Here is a 15,516-nt window from a genome sequence, read left to right on the forward strand (position 1 = left end):
TAATTAATAACGAGTACTCTAGGTGGTTCTTATGATCAAGCCAATCTGGGAAACACTGATTGAGATCAGTGCTTCTCAAACTTTAATATGCACACATATTGCCTGGGCATCTTGTTAAAATGAAGATTCTGATTCAGTGGGTTTGGTGTAGGGCATGAGATTCTGTCTTTTTAACAAGATCTGAAGCGCTGCTGAAGCTCCTGGTCCACCCTTTGAGTAATAAGGATTTAGAACAATTCTGCTCAATAGGAGTTTCTTTGAGATGGAAATATTCTGCACGATCTAATATGATAGTCACTAGCCACACTTGAAATGAGGTTAGTATGACTGAGGGGCTGAATTTTTAATTTAATTTAATCTAAATTGATTTAAATTTAAATTTGAATAGCTACATGTGGCTAGTGGCTACCATATCAGAAGCAAGATTAAGAACACACATCCTTCAGCATAATTTGCTGAAAGAACTCTAGAATTATTTCTGATCAGTAGGTTATGCCAGTTTCTCAAATCTTTGATTTAGAAATCAGCCTTCTCACATAGTAAAAACTACAGGTCTATATTTTTCCTGGAAGCCTCAATGGAGTCATGTTATCTTTAGAGTATATTTTCTAGGAAATTTTTATTTATCTCAACCTGTGCAATTTGGCCACTAAAGTTTGTTTCTCATGTATGAAGTTTCCCAAAGTCATCAACATTTAAGAAAGGGAATCAGGATAACTCATTTATTAAAATATTTGTTGTTGAAAAAACTCCCCCTAAAATAATCCTGGATGTCTAATTCAAAAATAGTAAAATATATTTGGGACTGTTGGCAACTCTACTTACCAAGGATTTAAAATACTTAAGGCTGTTCACACCAAAAAACTTTGCAGTCATTTCCTTAGAGAGACCGCCAAAAAGCTGGCCCATCCTGAGCTGCCAAAACATTTTATAAAAATTTAGAGCTTGCCTGTTATTTGTGGAAACTGCTAGCAAATAGGTAGACAACAAGGACCTGATTGTTCATGACATTAAATCTTTAACATGTGTCATGCTTTGGAAGTTTGCAGACTTAGGCTTGGTATATATTTTTTGCCTTTCCTAGCCAATGTTATATAATAAAAAAGATTTGCACACTATGGGTTTACACAAAGCATTCCACAAAGCCACAGCTCTCCATCTTCTTTTCTCAGGCACTTGGATTGAGGTCCCCAGCATTAAAGGGGAGAGGAGAGGCCATTGTGAGTACTATGCTATTTAAGGCCTACTGGACTCCAGACTTTAGACCATGTGGTTGACTGACTCCTTCCCTCTAAATGCTTAAAGACAAGGTTTGGAATGACAACTTGCTGGGAATGTGTGAAGGAGAGCTTGGTGGAAATTTCCAAAAGCCAGGAGCTAAAGAAAGTATTTAAGAAAAGGAGGAAAAATACTCTGAGTGAATTGCATGTTAGCTTGTCTAATTTCACTATGTTCTATATTCAAAGTTTATAGGATTTTTCACGAAGGGTTATTTTTATTCATTTACATAAGCATGTAAGAGTCCATTTGCTCAATAAGCGAATATACCTATTGGTGCCTATAATCAATGTATTAATTTCCTTGATATCCTTTACCATTAAGCTCACTTGTTTATTTGTTTGCAGACTGTATACGTCTAGCACGGGACCTATCATGAGGTAAGTTCAGTAAATACTTCCTCCCCAAATAAGGAATGAATGTGCAGAGGGTGTCATGCAGGTATATTCCAAGGCCAGAGGCTGACTTTAGACAGGTTGCCTGGACCAGCTTTAGACAAGCTTATGGCTGGCTGGTAGGTTGTTTTCTATTCATTTAAAAGTGTGATACACCTTAAATCAGTTCCAGTCCCAGTCCCAGTCCCAGGAAGGAGGAGAGTCGAATATTACCAGGTCCCCTGGCTCCTCATGCTTTCTCTCATGATAGCCCCTATTCAGAACCCGTGTATGTTGAAAATAAAAGCACTGCTCTAAGACCCATGCAGAATGTTTGAATTATGGTTATAGCTCTTTGAACTCAAGTTGTTGCATGCCAAAGTGGCCAGATCATTGTCTTTTATCTTTGCATTCATTTGCTCATTAACTCAACATTGCTGTTCTCCATTTTTAATCTTTCTCAAATCTTGATGAATGACTGTATGGATTCTAAAACATTCTTAACTTACCCTGTCATTCTAAAGAATTTAAAATATTTTAAAGGGTAAGATTTTGTTTTTGAGTTTCTCTAATATATGTTGTGTTTTTTTAGTGTGTTTAGACAAGTGTTACTCATCTCTCTTTTCCATTTTTATTGGGGTATAATTGACATGTAGCATTATATTAGTTTCAAGTGTACAACATAAAGATATCATATCTGTATAATTGCAAAACGATCACTACAGTAAATCTAGTTAACATCCATCATCACACATAGTTACATTTTTTTTATGATGATAACCATTAACATCTACTCTCTTAGCAACTTTCAAATATGCAATACAATATTAACTGTAGTCATCATGCTGTACATTACATCTCCAGGACTGATTTATTTTATAATTGGAAGTTTGTACCTTTTGGTCACCTCCACTCATTTCTACCCAACCCCCCACCCCTGCCTCTGGCAACCCCAATCCATTCTCTGTATCTATGAGTTCAGTTTTTTTTAAATGTGTTTTTCAATGAGAGTGTGTTGATTCTATCCATATTTACATCATTTCCAATCCTCACTCAAAAACTTGTTCGCTCCTCTAGCTGCTTTTTTTGAGCATAGACTTACTTTATTTTGGAGATTTTTCTTACTTTATTTTGCCCAAATCCTTTTACATTCATGTCACTCTTAAAATATCAGCACTGGGCAACCTGGATGAATTAACATTGGTGATTCCCAAACTTTAACATGCATCACCATCCCCTAGAGGACTTGTTATAACTCATATTGCTGGATCCCAACTCAGCGTTTCTGATTCAGTGGGTCTAAGATGACACTGGAGACCGCATTCTGACAAGTTCCTGGGTAATGCAGATACTGCTTTTCTGGGGACCACGCTTTGAGAACTGCTGACCTAATGATACCAATAGACAGCCTGTCAGGACCACTGGGAGTGGCCTGAGGGCAGAGGACAGGATGGGCTGCCCAGGGAGATAGAGCTAGACTATGTGAATGGGATTTGGGAGCTGCTTATGTGCTGAGCCATGCTTTTCAGGGAATGAAGGTTGGAGGTTCAAATACTGAGGGTGTGCAGCAAGTCAAAAGAATGCCTTCCCAACCACCCAGGACAATGGCAAGGACATTGAGTTTGGCAATGCAGCTAGTGCATGTGAGGTTGTGTTGCCTGGGTAACTGAGAGTGTGCCTTGCAGACACCTGCCCCCAGCATGGAACCCAGACCCTATTACTGAAGCTTCCCTATGTGCTGCCTGAAAGGCTGTGTGGGGTTTCCAGGGTCCCTTAACCTCCACCTCTGGTTTGGTCACTCTCTGTTGGTGGGCTGGGAGTGTGGGCAACTCCCTGCATGTGGAAACTAGGACGCAGGTGGCATGGGATGACCAAGCACCACAGGAGTCTTCCCCATTAGCCATGATGGCAGCATGGGGAGATGCTGGACCAAAAAACTCTGAGTCTAGCCTGGGAAAGAAGGTATTGGTTAGGAGGTAGATCCACCCAAAGTGCACTAAAGTTTGGGAAGTTAATTGGTCATTTTAGGATAGCACCTGGTGTTTCTCACACCCAAAGCTAATGTAGTCCCAGGGGAACAAAGAAACTCCCTCTCTCTTGCTCATTGCTTGCCACTTGAGACCTACACTTGAATGGTGCAGTGGCCTGTCCTCTCCACGGGCCATGCAGCCTTAGTAGCTGTGTGGCCCCTGGCCTCCAGGATGGAATCTCTCTCTCTCCCCCTCTCTTGCTCTCACTCTCGCTCTTGCTCTCCTGCTCTCTCGCTCTCTGACCTGGTGGAGCATTTGCCAGTGCATTCACATGCTCTCTGGCCTAGGAGCATGGATCTTGTGGTCCCAGCAGCTGCATGGCCATGGCCTCCAGGTTCTACACACAGCTTCCAGGAGGGAGCCTGAAACTGCACGGCAGCTGGGAACAAGCTAAGCTACCTGGATGACTGCTTAGCAGTTGCCTGTGGGCTCCAAAGGGCAGTACTTTAAGATGGATCAGGAACCCTGAGCACTGCCTTTTGTTTTGGTCTTGTTGCAGACAGCTAGGCTTCGTCTGGGTTTTGTGGAAGAGTCAGGGAGTCCCCAATTCTCCCAGATTGTGCAGCATCTGAATAGAACCTCTCTCCTTTTGCATCAGCACCTACCTTGTGGATTTAGCTTTTGTGGCAGCAGGCAGATGAACTCCCCTTTTCTGTTTGGTAACACTAGTGTATCTAGGCATCGTCCATCAATAACAGCTGACATCATAAAATAAGAGACAACCAGGCATTATGTGCCTTCTGATGCACTACCTACTACCTAGGAATACGTCTTGCAGAAAAAAGAACTTAAATATAACCAAGCTGTAAATTACCAATTTACAGGAAGTAGTAGGGGATGGAATAACATAGCAGACCATGGGGATGCAATTAGCAAAATCCATGGGAAACCAGGATTTTTCAATTAACAAATTACAAGGGGAAAAAAGAGATGAAGAAGGAACCTATAGATTAAAAGACTTTCAAAGGCATGCCATCCAATTGCAAATTGGACCTTAATTTCAGCCATTTTTTCTAAAGTTGTAATAAAAAGATATGATATTTTATGAGACAATTGGAAATTTGAATAGAGAATGGATATTTGATGATATTAAGAAGTTATTTCTAATTATTTAGGTGGTATTATGGTTATGTTTCTGTAAGTAGACAGGACAGTGCCTTTCCCAAAAGATGCCATATCCTAATCCCTGGAACCTGTGAATATGTGGCAAAACAACAACAACAACCCACCAAAACTTTTCAAATGTGATTAAGTTAAGAATCTTGTGTAGAGAAATTATTTTGGATTATCTGGGTATGCCCAAGGTAATCCTAGGGTTCCTATGAATTAAAGGTGGGGAGACTGGCATGGGAGAAATGGGAGAGTCAGAGTCAGACCAAGTGACCATGGAAACAGAGGTCAGGGAGAGATAGAGATAAAGATAGAGATAGAGATAGAGATAGAGACAGAGACAGGTGGATAGAGGGATATTTGAAGATGCTATACTGCTGACTTTCAAAATGGAGGAAGTGACCACAAGCCAAAGAATGCAAGTGGTGTCAAGAAGCTACAAAAAGAAAGGAAACTGAGGACTTCCGCCAAGATGGAGGCATAGGTGGAAACACTGTGCCTTCTCCTACAACCAAGTTTGACTACAACAAAAGTTTTGGAGAACTAGAACACACCCAAAGACCAGAACATGGAATTATACGGAAGTCCGACAGCTACGAACTGTTCAACGGGGACAGTAAGAGAGGCGGAACCAGCAGCGGAGCTGAGTCGGGCAGGACAGATCCCCCGACCTAGGCACTAGGCGCTCGGGCAGCCCAAAGCCAGTCGGGGTGCGGGGCAGACTGACCAAGGTCACACATTCGCGCACAGTGAGACGGACCACGCAGGCCCCAGGGGACAAACCCAGTGGTGGAAGGCCAACAGCAGTGGCACACTCGAGTGCAGTGGAATGAAACGCATGGGCCTGGTGACAGTGGTGGCTGCGGTGCCGGTGGGAGTCGCGGCAGCAGGTGGCAGAGGGAAGCCATTGTACCTTTTTGACCCCGCCCCCACATACAATGTCACAACCCAGCGACTGAGTTGCCCTGCTCTGGTGAAAACCTAGGGCTCCGATCCTGCTACTTAACAGGCACGAACAGCCCAAAAGATGGCTCAAGAAGAACTCAAAGTCCCAGAGCCAATAACTCTAAGCGACCGAGAAATTGCCAGCCTCTCAGAAGCCCAATTTAAGACACTATTTATCAGGATGCTCACAGAATTGGTAGATTATAATCACAAATTAGAGGAACATATGAAGGCTAAACTAATTGAAATGAAGGGAGATGTCCAGGAAACCAATAGCGATGGAAAGGAAACTGGGACTCAAATCAATGGAATGGACCAGAAGGAAGAACGAAACATCAACCAGAAAGGAATGAAGAAATGAGAATTCAAAACAATGAGGAGAGGCTTAGGAACCTCCAGGACATCTTTAAACGTTCCAACATCCGGATTATAGGGGTACCAGAAGGGGGAAAGAAACAGCCACGAGTGGAACACTTATTTGAACAAATAATAAAGGAGAACTTCCCCAGTCTGGCAAAGGAAATAGACTTCCAGGAAATCCAGGAAGCTCAGAGAGTGCCAAAGAAGTTGGACCCAAGAAGGAATACACCAAGGCACATCATAATTACATTAGCCAAGACTAAAATGAAGGAGAGAATCCTAGAAGCAGCAAGGGATAAGGGGACAGTCACCTACAAAGGAGTACCCATCAGACTGTCAGCGGATTTCTCAAAAGAGACCTTACAGGCAAGAAGGGGCTGGAAAGAAGTATTCCAAGTCATGAAATCCAAAGACCTACAGCCAAGATTGCTTTATCCAGCAAAACTTTCATTTAGAATGGAAGGACAGATAAAGTGCTTCTCAGATAAGGTCAAGTTCAAGGAGTTCATCATCACCAAGCCCTTATTATTTGAAATGCTAAAGGGACTTATATAAGGAAAAGATGATGAAAAATATCAACAGTGAAAGGACAGCAAACACACAGTTATTAACAACCACACCTAAAACAAAAGCAAACCAAGAGGACAGCTAGATCAGGAGTGGAACCATAGAAATGAAGAACACATGGAGGGTTAGAAACAGGGGGGTGGGAGGAGGAGAAGGGGGGAGAAGGCACAGAAAATAGCATAGATGGTAGGTAGAAAATAGATAGGGGGGAGGGGGAGAATAGTGGGGGAAATATAGAATCTAAAGAACTTGAGACACGTGGTTATAAACTAAGGGGCGGGGAGAATGGTGGGGGAGGGAGTGATCGGGTGGAGGGGAATGAAGGGGGGGAATAGAACAACTGTAATGGTATAATCAATAAAATATATTTTTAAAAAAAGAAAGGAAACTGGTTCTCCTCTAGAGCCTCCAAAAACATGCAGTGCTGCCACCCTGGTCAGGTGGTTCATTTGGTTGGAGCATCACCCTGTACTCCAAAGGGTTGTGTGTAGGTTTGACCCCAGATCAAGGCACACACCTAGGTTGTGGGTTCAATCCCTGGTTGGGGCATGCAAGGGAGGCAACTGATTGATGTTTCTCTCTCACATCGATGTTTCTTTCTCTCTCTCTCTCTCTTCCTTTCTCTCTCACTAACAAAATCAATAAACCTGTCCTTGGGTGAGGATTTTAAAAAAATAATACTATAGCTCTGCCTACCAATTTTTGACTTCTGATCTCTGGAACTATAAGATAATAAATTTCTATTGTTTTAAGCCACTAAGTTTGTGGTAATTTCTTATAGCAGCACACTAGAACACTAATATAGTTATATTATAAAAAGAATCATCTTTTAGAGATACATAATGAAGTATTTTCAAAATAAATGATATGATGTCTAGAATGTGTTTCAAAATAGTAAGACATGTGGGAGACTGGAGAGGATTATGCATGAGGCAGGATTGGCCATAATTGTTGGGGTTGAGTGGTGGTTGCATAGGGTCCCTCATACTATTTCCCTTTCAGGATTTAAAAAATTAAACACATGCACACACAAGAAAAATATAGTTAAGTCTAAGTGTTATGACCTGCGAGACTTCCAAAGACCTAGACTGGTGAAAGCTGGACTCACATAGGGGTGGTAAAAGTCAGAGTAAAAGTATCATCAGCAGCAGAAGTGAGAGGGGCCATTCATTAAGCTGTCACTGGGACAAGAGAAGACATAAGGCCAGCCAAGGAAAGACAGGGACTGGAAGGGAAACAAATGGTGTGAGGCTCCAGGGAAGTGGTAAACCATCAAAAACATAAATGTGCATGAGGAAATTGAACCAGTCAAAGAGCAAAGACATTCTGTGCTTCACAGGGGAAAAAATGCTACGTGCTGTCTTTTAGGCTCCCAATCACATTGGCCTGCAAGGGTAGGCAGGTAACCACTTCTATCCAACATTTTCCCAGTTCTCTCAATCCCACCCTCCCCTAGTTACTATACACTTCCTTTCGTCACATACTGTTGCCTGCCATTTCCATTATTGCCTATGTTAGTTTGCCTTTCTACCTTTCCAATCAATTTCTATTGGTTGTTTGCTTTATTTCTTGTTTTTGTGAAGGCAGAGGTAAGCAATAAACAAAACCCAACTGCCCAAATCTATGGAATATATAGAATGCAAAGGGCCTTTTCCCAACCACCATGTTGGTTCACAAATCTGTACTTAGACAGAGGAACCAAAATGGAAGAATGATCTATAGTTTGCCTAAATACTACCCAGAGAGGTAATAAAGTAAAGTTTTCATTATCAAGATAACTAAAGTTTAATACAATTGGAGGACAAACTACTGCCATAATTAACAAGAATTCATTATAAGAAGGAGAAAATAACTAGAAGACAACTTACAATAGCTTTCATTTAAAAAAGCAGCTTGTGAGAAAGGGAGAGAGCAAAATTGCCTGTAATATTTTCTAAGAATGAAGATGATGCTTCAACAACAGGGATGAATCTTGGGGACATAATGTCAAGTGAAAGAAGCCAGACACATAAGAGGACATAGTGTATAAATCTATTGATAAGATACCTAAGAACAGACAAAATGAATCTATAGTGACAGAAGTCAGCATAATGGTGTTCTTGACTGGGGGGAGTCATAAGATTTTCTGGGATGCTGGAAATGTCTATATTTTGATACCAGTGTGACTACATAGATAAATACTTATGTGAAAATTAATTTGTGTTTATTTTGTAAAAATTAATCATCTCTGCCCATTCCAGCCCAGGCTCTCCAGAGCTGCTGTAGCTCTTGGTGCTCTATTTACCTCTCCTAATGGAAGCCTGACCTCTGCCAGAACAGCCTAAGATGGGATGAGTGCTGGCAAGAGGCCACTGTTTGAGCTGGGTGATGATGAGGGACCTTTAAGGTCGCCACAGGTTTTGGACTGAGTCAGGAGAACTGTAAGGAGCAAACTGACAGAGTGATTATGAGGCTTGAAAAGTAGTCATGAAAACTTGGATTTTATCAGCATTAGCTCTTATTCTTTGAGTTCAAATACATCTCCTTATTTCCAGGTTTTCTAGGCAAAATTAATTGAATATCATGATAGGAGGTATTCATTTATCCATTCATCCATTCACTCATTCAACAAATATTTACCAAATTCTTACTGTGTGCAAGGCACTTCCATATAATATAAAAGAAACAGTGATGTTCCGACCTATGCTATCATCATTAAGAAGCAGTCTTGCCCTGGCTGGTGTGGCTCAGTGGATTGAGCACCAGACTGCAAACAAAGGGTCGCTGGTTCAATTCCCAGTCTGGGCACATAACCTGGGTTGTGGGGCAGGTCCCCAGTAGGGGTGTGTGTGAGAGGCAACCACACATTGATGTTTCTCTCCCTCTTTCTCCCTCCTTCCTCTAAAAATAAATAAAATCTTAAAAAAAAGAAGCAGTCTCCAGTTTACTTTGGCAAAGGGGGAAAAGGAAAAATGGGGTGTAAGTAAATAAAATAATAATTATCGAATGTTTCTATACATAGTCTATGATGAGAACATATGATTGACGAGATGGTGAAAGGCATAGTTAGGAAAGGTTAGAGAATATGTTCAGAAGCTGATTCTTCTACTTATTTGCTATGCAATGCTCAAATTCCTCATCTGTAAAATGGGAATAAGAATATCTACCTCACAAGAACTTTGTGAAAGAACATTATGAATATGGAAAATTATGAATCTAAAGAGGCTAGCATGATTCTCAGCACACTGTAGGTACTCAATAGATAGTAGCTATTATCAATAACTCATTTAACATAAGTCACACTTCCATAAATGCTTTGATGAACATAGTCATTAAGAAGATGTTCTAATGTAGATAATGCAAATTACATTTTTAGAGTAAGGGCTTCAATAATTTCATGCTAAAAACAGAAATATGGGAAGTGGATGAGGCATCCATGAGACAGTCAGTTTAACAATCAAAGTAGTATTTCTACAACTTAATAAAGGGCACATGCATATGAAAGAGGCATAAATGAAACCCAAATCTTTCATATATAGAATGTAGAGATGTACAATTTCAAGTATTTCCACTGCATTGGGAATAGAAAGACAATGACCAGTAATTAAGAATTTAAATATGCTTCCCCCTGCTCCCCTTGCCCCCCCCCCCAGCTTTGCTGAAGCCAATGCTAAGGGTTGGCCTAAATGAAACCTGTTTGATTTTTCTCTGTTCAAGATAGCTTTTTGGCTTTTGTAAACATTTTGAACCATCATCTTACACCATTTCAACATACCCTCCAAAGCGATATGTTATACAATTGATATAACGAAACGTCTCTTTAATATTTGCATATCAATGTACTAGTTTTACTATTTTCATCTTAAAGTTCTCTTGAATTCCGCATTAACATTTATTTATTCATTTTTAAAGAATTCAAGAATCAGAGCAATTTGATTTTATGCCATTAGCCAATGTATAGATATGATGAAATAGACTCTGATTTGGCTCTTGCTTAATGTAGCAAAAGTTGTGTATAAAGGTAATTTTATTATGCATTGTATTAAATGGATATATTCTGCGGGCTTTTAAAAAGTTTTAGGTTCCTATTTCCGAGTTACGACTTAAAAAAATACATGCTCTATATACTACGTTAAGGAGATCACAGATGCAAAACCTACATCCAGCCTTAGAAGGAGTTAGAGAAGGTCTCCCAATGGTTTACTTTTGGCTAACACAGCACATTGCATTATTTTTGTAAACAAAAGGTTTTAAATTTGCTTATATCCAGCCTCACAACGAGGGGTGGGATAACTTTCTCTGGTTTTCTACACTTTGCCGCATTTTGCGTGGAGAGATTCGTGGGCTGTTTTATGGCTATTTTTACATTTTTATGCCTGCTCCATCCTCTTAGGTACGAACTTCACCTGCACCACAGCTCCGATCAAATGGAGACCCCAAAACTCACTCTAGAGGACACTCCCGAGCTCACCCTTCAGCCAGCGAGCATATTATTTTCCCCTAGGGTTAATGTAGTTCCCTTTAACTAGAGCCTGGGTTTAGATGAACTAAATTCAGATTGTGGAACTGGAGGGGGATGCGTGGCAAAAACCCTTTGGTGGGTGGGGCTGTTTTAAGGAATATGCCGAACCTGCGGAGGAGTGGTTTTGCTTAAGCTGCTCTAGCAAGATGCTTTTTTCTCATGGACCTTGCTTGAGTCCTAGGGAAGTGACCACTTTTTGAGTGTGTAGTCGGGACGGGTGGTGGCCAAGAGTCGAAGGCGATGGTCAAGGGGAGCGAATTCCTGAGATGGAACTTGACGCACACCCTGGATTCCCAGTTAGGGTCCTCCCCACCACTGTCTTGGAGGCAGGGGCTACGACTAGCTTTATTTTGGCGGGAGGGCAGATTGTGGGAGGAGAATATGGGAAAACTGCCAAGAGCTTTCCCGGGCTTGCAGTGTCTGCGAGCGCGGGCTTACAGCTGAGCCCCCTACTCGGGCCCCGCGTGCAGCCGCGGTCAAAGGGCGTGCACGCAGCAACCGCGGAGCACGCGGGCCAGCGGGGGCGGGGCGCTAGTGGCGGTTGCGGGGCATGCGCGGCTCCGCGCGCGCTTCTCAAACATGGCGGCAGTGGTGTGAAGACTGGTCCCTGTTCGCGGGAGTTAGTGACCGGTGTGACCGAAATTTGCTACTTTTGCCAACAAGACCTTAGGTATGTGGCGGCTCCGGGCCCCTTGAGGACCAGAGAGGCAGAGCCTTGGCGTCCAGGATCTGATTTTTTTCCGCGGGCGGGTGGGTAGCTGGAGCCCTTCGCTGCGTGTCCCGCGCGAGGAACGCCCCCCTTAGCCGCCCCGCGGGATCGGGCCTTAGCTGGGCCCTGCACTTCTGTCCCCCACCTTTGGCGGTCTCATTCCTCAAGGCCAGGGTTCCCCTGCCCCACGTAGTGCCCTCAACCTTTCTCGCGCCGCCTCTAAGAGTTCCCCCGGGACCCATTGCACAGCACCCTCCGGAGCATCCCCCAGCGACGAGTGGGGTCGGGTCGGGACTCCGGGACAGCGCGGGTGGGCGGTGGGGCTGACTTTGCGAGGTTGGGGATGACTTTGCGTGGTCTGGGCTTAAACTCGCTTGGTTGCTCTCCGGGGACATGTGAAGTAACTTTTGGAGTTTGGGAGTGAAATGTCAACTCGGAAGGATGCTCCAGTGGCGGAGCGCGCTCGGGCAATTGGTGCGTGGTGCACCTTGGAGTTCGCGCTTGGGGTTCGTGGCGGTTTTGGGGGGAGAAGCAGGGGGGCGCGCCAGTGGCCTTTGCGGGGGGGGTGCGCCACGGGATGCCACGGCCCGCTCTCCGATGGGGGGGGGGGGGCGCCGGGAACGGGGGGCCGGCAAGAGGNGGAGGAGCAGGGGGGCGGAGGAGCAGGGGGGCGGAGGAGCAGGGGGGCGGAGGAGCAGGGGGGCGGAGGAGCAGGGGGGCGGAGGAGCAGGGGGGCGGAGGAGCGGAGGAGCAGGGGAGCGGAGGAGCAGGGGAGCGGAGGAGCAGGAGAGTGGAGGAGCGGAGGAGCAGGGGGGCGGAGGAGCAGGAGAGTGGAGGAGCGGAGGAGCAGGGGGGCGGAGGAGCAGGGGGGCGGAGGAGCAGGGGGGCGGAGGAGCAGGGGGGCGGAGGAGCAGGGGGGCGGAGGAGCAGGGGGGCGGAGGAGCGGAGGAGCAGGGGAGCGGAGGAGCAGGGGAGCGGAGGAGCAGGGGAGTGGAGGAGCGGGGGAGTGGAGGAGCCGAGGAGCGGAGGAGCCGAGGAGCGGAGAAGCGGCGGGGCGGACTAGGTACCTTTGCTACCCCATATTCCAGACGGCGTTCTCGCTTTTCCCACCTGGTTAGTAGTTGTGCCGCATTCTGGTGTGAATCGTCACAGGGAGAGCGGGTGGGTGAATTTAATAGCTTTTGCGCTTTATGGTTTTACTTAGCTTTGAGGGCTCAACAGTAATTGAGCTTCTCCTGCAAAATGTTTTGATAGCACAGGTATTTAGGTACAAGTTCTCATTTAAGACTATTAATTTTTAAAAGAGGTTGTAAAACATTTGTAATTCATTATAACGTGTGATTACAATTTCATATTGGCCTCTACTTTGAAAAATTAGATTAGCGTTGATGATTTAACTGTAGAGTGACTTTGCGACATCTCTAGAAAGTGAATGGATCTGTTATTAGGGAAAACTGAGGCAAGGGGAAATGAATACTTCATTGTAATAATATGATTTACAAAATTAAAGTTTTCTTTCCAAAAAAATCACTGCAGATATTGCTGCATTTTTGATGATTCCAGACTTATTTATATTTCTGCTTTGGGGAAAGAATGTTATAAGATGTGTAACATTTATGGAATATAGCTTTGTGTGATAAGCAATTGTATAACAATAGTTCATAGATGTAGATTTAATTTTCATCAAGAATAGTGCTTGGGAATGTTCTTCAATAATGACAGTTTTTGCCTTTCTTGCCATATTTTTCTGAATTACTCATTAAATAATGTATTTCCGAGGATGAATGTTCTTTTATTGTTTGTAGTTTTATATATTTAATGGAATAAATGTGAAAATAAGCTTTTGGAAATGAGTCCAATTGGGATTTCAAGAAAGGAGTGAGTTTATGAGCACTAACCTGATGACTTGCATTTGTTCAGCTGTAGCTTTATCCATAGTTTTCAAAACAGTCTGATAGAATTAAAAAAAAACTTAGTCTAATACCATTTAAAATGGTTTTGAAATTTTTGAATAAATGTCATATATATTATACAACTGTATGCATTTCTTGAGGGTGTATACCTGTTTACTAAGGGAATCTGACTTGTTTTGAAGTTGGTAGTTTGGAAAAAAAGATTAGTGTAACCAGACTACATTGTGTGTGAGGATGCTTTAAAGCTAAGGATGTCATAATATGTACAAAAAACATTAGAGCCAGTCTTAAATGATATCAGTTTTTCTCATGAGGCAGTAGGTCAGTCCTTTTGGTTTATACTTCAATCACATCTTTATTAAGTGTTGATAGTCAACACTGTGCTGTCAGTATGGAGTTCAGTTCAATGTACATTTATTCAGAGGCTGTGTGTGGTGGTTTCTGGGTGTTTAAGGCTCCTCATCAGTAGTTTATTCCTGAAAAGTTCAAGGTTATAGCTAAGAAAATCAATATGAATGTAGAACAAGCAGTCCTTTTATTTTAAGGGCAAATTCAGGAATTTTGGTCATAATTCTCTAAGTGAAATTCTGGGTGTAACTTAGTTTTCGGACTTGTGTGATTTTAATTTCTACCTCTTTTGTTTTGATTCTATAAAAATACATTTTTATGGAAGATTATTTTCTGGATCAAACATAATATTTTAGGAGAAATTAATTGACTTGTATAACTTGAAATCAGAATGTGCTTTGGAGATTGGATATTTTTAATGCTAAAAAAACCCCCCAAAAACTACTTCTATGACCAAGCAGCTTAGGAGGTAACTAAATATTTACTGACTGGTCATTTAGAGCACTTTCTTTTTGCAAAATGTTTTAGAACTCTCTCTGAGCTCAAAAATAACAAATAAAGATTATGATGGTCAGCTATAAGCCAGATGTGACTCTTATTTTCTTTAGGGTTTGTTCCTTTTTAGCTGCCTGAATGTTCCTCCCAGATGCTTCCTATCTCCCCTCTTCCTGCCCCTGTTCCCTTTGCTGTTGGTGTCTGTTTCCAAATCATTGAAATAGTCAGGGTAATCCTGCACTGCCTCACTGAGAAATAATTGATGATATAGTAAAGTGCCTTGAAAAGGCTGAGTAAATACCAAGTCTTTGAATGAAAATGATGTAGCTCCTTGTTCCATTTAAGGAAGATCCAAATCACAATTGTAGTTTGAGCTCTTGGAGGATGGGAGAGAGTAGAAAGAGGAAGACCTTTTCACTTGAGTATTTTACTGCTCCTCTCTTTGGGTTAATACAAATCACTTGTAACTTTAGTAGCTGGAACACTGGTGGATGCGAGGGATCTTTTGCTATTTGAGTTGTTATATTTTGGGGGGCCAGGTTACCCTGTGTATAATCTTCTCCTCTAGTCTCATTTCAGTTGTAAATGGAAATCCGAGTTCATCTCTATTAGCTCCTCTCCCTGGGAGAGACCTCATTGTCTCCTTATCAACATATTTCTGGGTTTTTTGAAATACAAGATATGAACAGAGTGAGATCTCCCACAGTCTTCAATGTTAGAGTCGTGAGGCTGTGGTGGGAATATTGGTCTGGCATTGCCAGGTGTTTCATAGTTTGGAGTGAGCAAATCAAATACTCCTAAGAATTTTAGGAACATGATTAATGCCTGAAAATTAATATATAATATCTTAGAATTTTAAGTGATTGTTGATTTCAGACTCCCCCCC

At 42.6% G+C, this 15,516-nt stretch overlaps 1 protein-coding gene across 1 annotated transcript in view; it reads left to right on the plus strand.

Annotated features, from left to right (window-relative positions):
* The first annotated feature begins 11,745 nt into the window (after nt 1–11,745).
* The window catches only part of SCML2 (Scm polycomb group protein like 2), a 75,048-nt gene continuing 71,277 nt past the window's right edge, over nt 11,746–15,516 (plus strand). Inside the window, exon 1 of the mRNA XM_037046274.1 lies at nt 11,746–11,835. The gene's annotated coding sequence lies outside the window, so the exon portion shown is untranslated. The remainder of the gene's footprint in view (nt 11,836–15,516) is intronic.

The sequence above is a fragment of the Sturnira hondurensis genome, unplaced genomic scaffold (assembly GCF_014824575.4).
Source record: "Sturnira hondurensis isolate 20B ecotype Veracruz unplaced genomic scaffold, ASM1482457v3 Scaffold0005220, whole genome shotgun sequence".
Taxonomy (NCBI): Eukaryota; Metazoa; Chordata; class Mammalia; order Chiroptera; family Phyllostomidae; genus Sturnira; species Sturnira hondurensis.